An 8,319-nucleotide genomic window follows, 5' to 3' on the forward strand; every position below is an offset into this window, starting at 1 on the left:
ATAATAAATAATATTTAGTTTCAATATCGCACCCTTCAGCCAGGGCATAAATTCATTTTGAATGCTGTGTTGAATTAATGTATAATAAACATACTGCAGTTTGCTATCAGGAATTCTCAATGAAATGCAGGAAGTCAGTTCTTTGCTTATGCATTAGCACTGCCAGTCTTGCTCTGTTTAATTTTAGCTATTTATAAAATTGCTCTACTGACAGTCCTCTTTATTTTAATGTGATTGTTTTAAGGTTAACCAGAAATGGTACGGTGTGTTTTCTGAAATAGGTTATAGTGCTGATGTAGGAATACGGGTCCTTCACAAAAATCCCTTTCACAATTAGCCACCTGCAGTCAGGACACCCAGCTGCCTAATTGGGTGAATTGTGGGGTTTCCCGTGGGGCAGGCAGGGGCCTGCGAAGGAGCTGTTGAGTATCTCAGAAGGGAGTTGGAGCACAGAGGACTTGGGGAAACAATGTTGCTGATGGAATCAGAGTCTGATAACAGTGACAGCAATTGCCACCTACTTTAGAGCCAAATGACAGCTGTATTTAAAATGTTATTTATTATTGTCTGATAGGTTGGCTCCTTTTTATGATATTTATTTAAATAACATCTAGGACTTTCTCCTTAAAAGTAGCTCCGGGGCATGAATCTTGATGAAGGAGTACAGTGAATTCCCTGATTGGACCCAGGTTTGCAACCCAAGGAAGTAGTAAGGAAGCCTTCAAAAAGGATAAAAGCTAATATTACTCCGTGTCATTCAGCTCAGCTTGCCATGACAAAATACTACAGATTGGGTGCCTTAAACAACAGAAATTTGTTTTCTCACAGTTCTATAGGCTGGAAGTCTAAGATCAGAGTGCCAGCATGGGGAGGTTCTGGTAAGAACTCTTTCTGGTTTGCAGTTGGCTGCCATCTTGCTATGTCCTCACTAGCAAGGAGAATGAGTAAGCTCTGGTATTTCTTCTTATAAGGGTGTTAATGCTCTTGGACCAGGGCTCTACTCTAATGGTCTCATTTAATCTTAATTGCCTCTACAAAGGCCCCATCTCCAAATACAGTCACATTGGGGGTTAGGGTTTCAGCATATAAATTTTGGCGGGACAAAATTCAGCCCATAACATACTCTAAATTATTTAATACAGGGTTTTTTAAATTGGGGTTTTTAATAGGGACTTTAAAATAGGAGTTCATAATGGGTTTTTGTTTTTTTTGGGGGGGGGGGTTGGTTCCAAAGAACCCGTTGGCAGTTTGGTAAAGCCTATGGGCTCCCTCTCAGAATAAAGTGTTTAAATGCATAAAGTAAATTACATAGGCTTACAAAGGAAACCAATTTTGTGGAAAGGCAGTTAGCAAAATATTAAAACGTTGTGATTTAGAAATATGTTTTGTTTTTATTAACACATTAGTTAACATGCTCTGGTAGTTTGTCAAATAACTACCATAATTTTGATGTAGTGTTGGGTAAAATGATATTTTGAAATATTTGTAGTAACTGTAATTTGAAAATGTTTGTGATTTTTATTGGTGACAAAATCACAGGCCTGGTAATACCATTGTGAGTGGTTCCTAACATCCATAATGGAAGGAAATGTAACATTTTAATCAGAGATAAGGAGATAAAAGTAAAATTTTTGTTTTTATCCAAATTCAAAGACTTTCTTACTTTTATGTATGGACCACAAGTTAAGAACTCCTGGATAGGTCACTTTTTGAGATGTGTTTGCAATTTTAAAATCTGTTTTTATATTAGTAATGCTTATAATCATAAAAAGTATATCAGCTATTATTATACTTAATAACAAAATTATTCGTGGTTTTTGTTATAGTGGGATTTGGTTTTAAAGAATATTTTAGAAGTTGTGGTTTTCTGCTAGGGCTAAAATTGGTGTAAGAAAAGGTTAAGATGGTAAAATTATTTTAATAACTAACTCCATTTATGAGGAATTATTACAGCATGAGGATCCGTTTTTAAATTCACTTGCCAAATACAGGCATACTTCCTTTTTCTAACTGACTGATTTAGGAAAGCCATATATTTTGTGGGCATTGCTAAAATTCCCATCAAAGAAAAATAAATCTGGGTTCACTCCATATGAAATAGTGCATCTATGATTTTATCTCATGGTAGTTTCTCAGCTTGAGCCTTTCGGAAAAGGAAAATATGTGACCAAAAAAGCAAAACTATTTTCCTTACTGAAGAAAAAAGACTACTTTCCCAAAAAGCCAACCTAAGAGGAGGCAGTATGTTCAGGAAGCATGGCTGGAATGTTAAGAAGTTCTACTTGAGTAAAAGCCCTAAGATACCTTTGGGGAGTTAAGCGCTGGACAAAGAATTTGGGGTATTTTTAAAAATTTTTTAAATAGCCAGCCCACCTTATGGGGCAGAAGTTTGATGACCTGAATCACTTAAGAAATGCTTTAATCCCAGAGACATACCCAGGCTGCCATTTCCTTCAGGACAAGTACCAAGATGGGATATGTTACAAAAAAAAGCAGCCAGGCCTATTTCAGGTCAAGTCTGAGGCTATAGGATCTTTTCAGTGAAATGGGCATTTAGTATTTATGACTTTCTGTTCTGTGTTTCTGTTCCCAGAATCCACAAAAAATATTTGGCTTCCTTATTTGTGTCTGTCTCTTTAGATATATTTCATCATCTAATAGACAAACCTGTAGTTGTCATAATGATAGTTTGTGTGACACCCAAACTTGCCTAAGAAATGTATCTTTATTGTATTTGCTGGTCAGATGATAAAATCAAGATTCCAGAGGTGTAGTGGTTTGTCCAAGACCACAGCACTGGAATATTGCGATGTTTGGACTAGAGCCTAAGTTATTTATGTCTGAATCCCATGTTCTTTTCACTAGACAATGTGGCCTTATTTAAAACCTCTTTAAGGAATGGACAGTGTCTCACAGGAAATCACATTTCAAAAAATATTCAATAGATCTACTTATTAATATCTGGTCAATAAATATGAATTAAATGGTTACAATGTGACAAGGTACTAGCTAGGCACTGACATTACAATGTGAACCAAACAGATATGGTCTCTAAGTGAAGTTTACAAACAAGTGGGATGGGGTGAAATATATAAGTATAGTAAAGTGCGGTGACGCGCCCCATGTAGGAGGGGCTGGGTTTGCTTTAATGGACGTCAACATCTGACCGTATTGAGTTGTGTCCTTCATAATGGTCTTCACACGGCATGTACATGTACCACCGTTACTCAGAATATGGGAAGAGGTGTCTTTCTGCCTGGGTTGAATCCTTGTTCCTTTATGTACTTGCTCGTGTGATCTTGGCCAAGATTCTTAACCTCCATGTCCCTCAGCTTCTTCATCTGTAAAATGTGATAACGACAGTATCTACCTCAAAGAGTTTTTGTAGAGATGTGAGATAATGCACAGAACAGTCCCTGATACATAGAAGTGCTTAATAAATGATAGCTGTTATGATTTTTGTTCTTTCTTCTTTCCTTAGCGTATGACAAGTGTTCCCTTGAACTTGCTCCTATAGCTTGCTCTGGGTTGATGTCCACAATTACTACATGCTGATCCTGACGCCATTGCCACCCTGTCCAGGCCCTGATGTTTTGACTTCAAAGAAGAGTGTCTTTGCAAGTCTTATATCAATGCGATCTGGTCCATTTCATAAAGTTCTGCCTAATACCCGTGTTAAGACTCAGCTTTTCACCTTTAGTCTTAAAGGAGGCAGAGACGGGCCTCATATCTTTGTTGAAATTCTGCAATATGCAATTTGAAGTTGGATTGACCTTCAAGCTGACAAAGTAAAATAAACAGTTTTATAAATGAAAATGGCTAATCTGAAATAGATCACAGCTAAGAACTTCATTTTTTATTCATTCTCTTCATACAAGGTTGATATCACACAAGTGAACATCTAATATTGTACTTCATTGTGGGGCTCACCGAAGAAACGCAGTGAGAGGAAATTAAGGACACAATGGACTGGCAGAAGCCAGAGAATGTGTCTGTGGTCCCTTATTTCAGAGAGCTATTGTATTTAAATGTAGCCGTGCCTAATTAAAAAAAAATAGTTACTAAAATTTTATTGTTAGATTCTTTTTCTTTTGAACTGTTCCGGGTTCCTAGAAATCAACTTAAATGGACAGTTTTCGCTATTTTTTTTTAACGTGGCAGAGCATCACAGAGTTTAGGAAATCTGCCCGAAGGTGCGAAGCGTTAGTTGCTTCAAACACATGTCTTTTAAAGTGCACTTTATAGCCATTTCAATTTTTTTCAGGAAAGAAAATCCATTAATTAAGAGCCCAAATATTTACCAGAGAAAATATAGTAAAAGAACAGAAATTTGTAATAATGTGGGAAATAAATCACAGGATCTAAACATGTCCTCATACTTTCCTGAGAGCTAAATCCAGTGGCTTTGCACAAAAGAGAAGCTTTAATACTGGTCTAAGGGCTTGTTCCTGAGATTCGCTGAGCAGTCTGGGCAATGACGCTCGCTCGGGTTTTGAAGCCCAAGTTCAGGGAAGGCAGTGGACCCAGCTGTCTTAGTGGGGACAGGCTGAGGGTGATGAATAAGCACTGGGCTGGCGGCTGGCTAGACTGTATGGAACCGCGCACTCATGGTACGGATGGTATAACACCAAGACTGATGGCCTGGAAGAGGCATCCCCTGCACATTTCCAGAGCAGCCTCCGACTTTGTTGCAGATCCTTACACATACACACACACATAAACACACGTACGTAAAGCTGAGCACACGTGTGGGAGGGCATTTGAACCTTCTAAAGGTCTGAGACCCTCTCTCACTCATATGTTGTCATCTTGGTTCGTGATTTTTGGTTCCAGAAACTTAGAGCTCTAACGGTCCTGGGAAACATTGTTTATCTCTTTGTACTAATTTTCTTCTGCGTATCTCAGAAATGTAACTCTTCTTGATTTACCCGAGTGGTGCCCATGTCTAGTCTTTCTATTAAGCCGACCATATCAGTACCTTTAATATGATAGTTTTGTGATTTTACATATAAAACTTAATGAAGGTTTATTTATTAGTTTCAAAGGATACACCATCTAAACCTAGCAGTGTTAAAAGTATATTTAACTAACTCCCAAAATGCATAACAATTGAAAAACAGGGGGAAATTCTAGAAATTATATCAAATATAGAGATGGATCCAGTTACTGACTTAAATTCATGTCTAAAGTCCTACCTTCTTATATAGTCTTGGTATTCTTGGAACACTGGGTTCCTGTGATGTGTTGTTTTTTCCTTTCACTTTTTGTGTTAATGTTCCAAAGGGAGACAACCAAAATATCATCGTTGATTTAAATCTCTCCGGAGACACCCAGTACCACTGATCGTCTCTTTCCTCTGATTCTCCTCTGCAGAAATTCAGTGTCCAGATGTTTCAGAATCCAGATGGCCTATGAATCCTCTATCACCCAGAAAGGAGGAAAATATGCATGAAAGTGGAACACTGAAAAGAAAAAAAAAATAATTTAGTGTTGGCAATGTAATGGTGACATACAGGGCTCAAGGAGAAACTTCTTTTCTGAAAGCAGCAACTTAATAAAATGCATGTTTTAGGCTCTATCAGCAAGCCAAATTTTCATCCCTGCCTCTTCTTTCCATCACCATTAAGAGGCTTGCAGAGATCCACACTGTTTAAAGGGCAGACAGCATGGAAGAACTATCATGTACAATTTAAAGTAGCAGCTAAAATTGGAATGGTCACAAGAAAGCCTGTTTCTTTGCAATTAAATTGACAAGCTGTCTATGATTACCCTAGGGAACTTGGCAGCTGAGTGATAAAAAGACTGCAGAGTGTTGAAAGGTCTAACGCAACATACTAGGTGGACAAAGACCACATCTGCTTAATATACTGATTGGGAGAGTTCTGGAATGTACTTGGCTAAATTAGCCGAGGAGGGATACTAATGATACTTTTTCCTAAGATCCTCTGCTCAGACCCATTTTAGAAATTGGCCACAAATGTTTGGAAGCATGCATTATAAATGGTATAGTACAGTACCTGATGTTCTTTAGCATGAACCTACCTTTACAAATCACCAGAACTGAGCAGAAGTTTAGAAAGAAATAATAATAAAAACTCTACCATCAAATGTTTATGAAATTTATATATATGTACTTCATATAAAAACTGGGTTCCCAAAAGAAGAATTATAATGATATCTACACCCAAAGAGTTGAACGACCCTGGATGATTTAATGCAATATATTAGGCGAGAATTACATGGTATTTTCATTGTTGGGTGTCCCTTGAGTTGGGGAAGCTGAAAATTAGGTCACAAAGGGGAAAACAATAATCAGATTTTCTGTGGCAGCAATTTATGAAGACTAACATACACCCATTCAGCAGTGTCTTCTTAATTTTAGTTAGTGCATTCCTTAAAAGGGAGAATAAAAGGTAAAGGTTTCTTCTGATACATTTCATAGGTATTAACAATACTCTATGCTAAAGAAGTAAATGGTGACCATATTTACTTGCCTATCTGTTCTTTCTGAAGGCTGAGGATCATTTATTTCAGCAAACTTGGAAAATAGTTTGTGAGTATTTCCAAAGTAGGATTACCCTAAACAGGGTTCCTGAAGCAGAAGCATATTATAGCCTACCTTGGCATTCACTTCAAAAACCAGAGAATTTCCAATTAGCTAGCTAATGTTGGCTGGTCTTTGAGACCGTGTGATACTTCAACAAAATTATTCAAAGCTCAGTCACTCAAATGTGCAATGACTTCAATGTTAGATAAAGATTCTTAACATCACTAATTATTAGGAAAATGCAAATCAAAACCACAATGAGTATACCTCATATCTGCTGGAATGACTATTATAAAAAGACAGGAAATAGCAAGTATTGGAGAGGCTGTGCAGAAAAGTGAACGTATGAGCACTGTTGGTGGGATTGTAATGGATGCAGCTGTTATGGGAAACAGTATGGAGATTCCTCAAAAAAATTAAGAGTAGAAATACCATATGACCCAGCTATTTGACTTCTAGGTATTTATCTGAAAAATATGAAAACACGGTTTTGAAAAGATATATGCACCCCTATGTTCCATTTGCAGCATTGTTTACAAAGCCAAGATATGGAAGCAACCCAAGTGTTCATTGATAGACGAATGGATAAAGATGTGATATAGATATATATACATATATAGATAGATAGATATTCCATTGTATGTGTATATATATATTTCCATTGTACATATATACAACGTATGTATGATTGTATATCATACATCGATATACACTGTATATATATATACACACTGGAATATTACTGGGCCATAAAAAGGATGAAATCTTGCCATCTGTGACAACCTGGATGGACCTTGAGGGTATTGTGCTGAACAAATTAAGCCAGATAGAGACAAATACTGGTTGACTTCACTCATAGGTGGAATCTAAAAAAAAAGTCTAAGAAAACAAATGAATGAACAAAAGAAAACAAAAACAAACTCATAGATATGGAGAACAGACCAGTGGTTCCCAGAGAGGAAGGGGGTTGGAGCTGGGCAAAATGGATGAAGGGGATTAACTGTATGGTGCTGGTAACCAGACTTGGGGTGGCGATTAGTTTGTAGTGTATACGGATGTGGAATTATAAAGCCATACACCTGAAACATATAGAATTAGCAAAAAAAAAAGAAGAAGAAAATGTTACTTATGAACTGGTAAGAATCTGTAGAACAAATGTCAACACAGGGGAATCCACTCATGAAATTGAATATGGTTTGAATCCCATATTCAGAGATAACTTATTATGACATAGATCTCCATTTGCTGACATATGGAAATTGTTACAAATAGTATGTATTGCTTGACTGCATTTTTATAAAGCTTCGTGTATATTTTAAAAAGATTCCTCAATAGGATACTTGGATTAATGAAACAATAATACCTTATTTTAACGTAACACATTACAGTTTGTAGTGACTGTACATCCAGAGTCACCATTTTTTTCTCCCCTGTAACAATCTCACAGCGTAGATATTGTTGCCCCATTTTAAAGATAAGGGAAGGGAAGCCCAGAAAGGTGAAGTGAGTGATTTTCCTAAAGTCACAGAGAAATCGGCAGAGTTGTCTCTTTTCACTGTAAAGGAAGATTGAGACAGGTTCTGAGGTGGGACATAGCATGAAACATTTGAAAAAAGTCTTTCATTTGCAAAACCTAAGTCAACACATTTGTGTAAATTGAACATTCAAACTTCCCTTTTGGGATAACTGGATGAGATGCTACATGTCGGCTGATGCCTTCAGCCAGACCCCTAAGAATCTGAATCTAATTATTGAGGGAAAAAATACGTGTA

General features: G+C 37.0%; 1 long non-coding RNA gene across 1 annotated transcript; it reads right to left on the reverse strand.

Annotated features, from left to right (window-relative positions):
- Positions 1-1,917: 1,917 nt before the first annotated feature.
- LOC130543400 (uncharacterized) lies at positions 1,918-5,640 on the reverse strand. The gene is made up of 3 exons (XR_008958715.1): positions 5,514-5,640; positions 5,196-5,420; positions 1,918-3,341 (listed from the first exon to the last, which is right to left on the reverse strand). It is a non-coding gene; the product is annotated as an uncharacterized LOC130543400 (long non-coding RNA).
- Between the last annotated feature and the right edge of the window lie 2,679 nt (positions 5,641-8,319).

This window comes from Ursus arctos, unplaced genomic scaffold (genome assembly GCF_023065955.2).
Source record: "Ursus arctos isolate Adak ecotype North America unplaced genomic scaffold, UrsArc2.0 scaffold_12, whole genome shotgun sequence".
NCBI lineage: Eukaryota > Metazoa > Chordata > Mammalia > Carnivora > Ursidae > Ursus > Ursus arctos.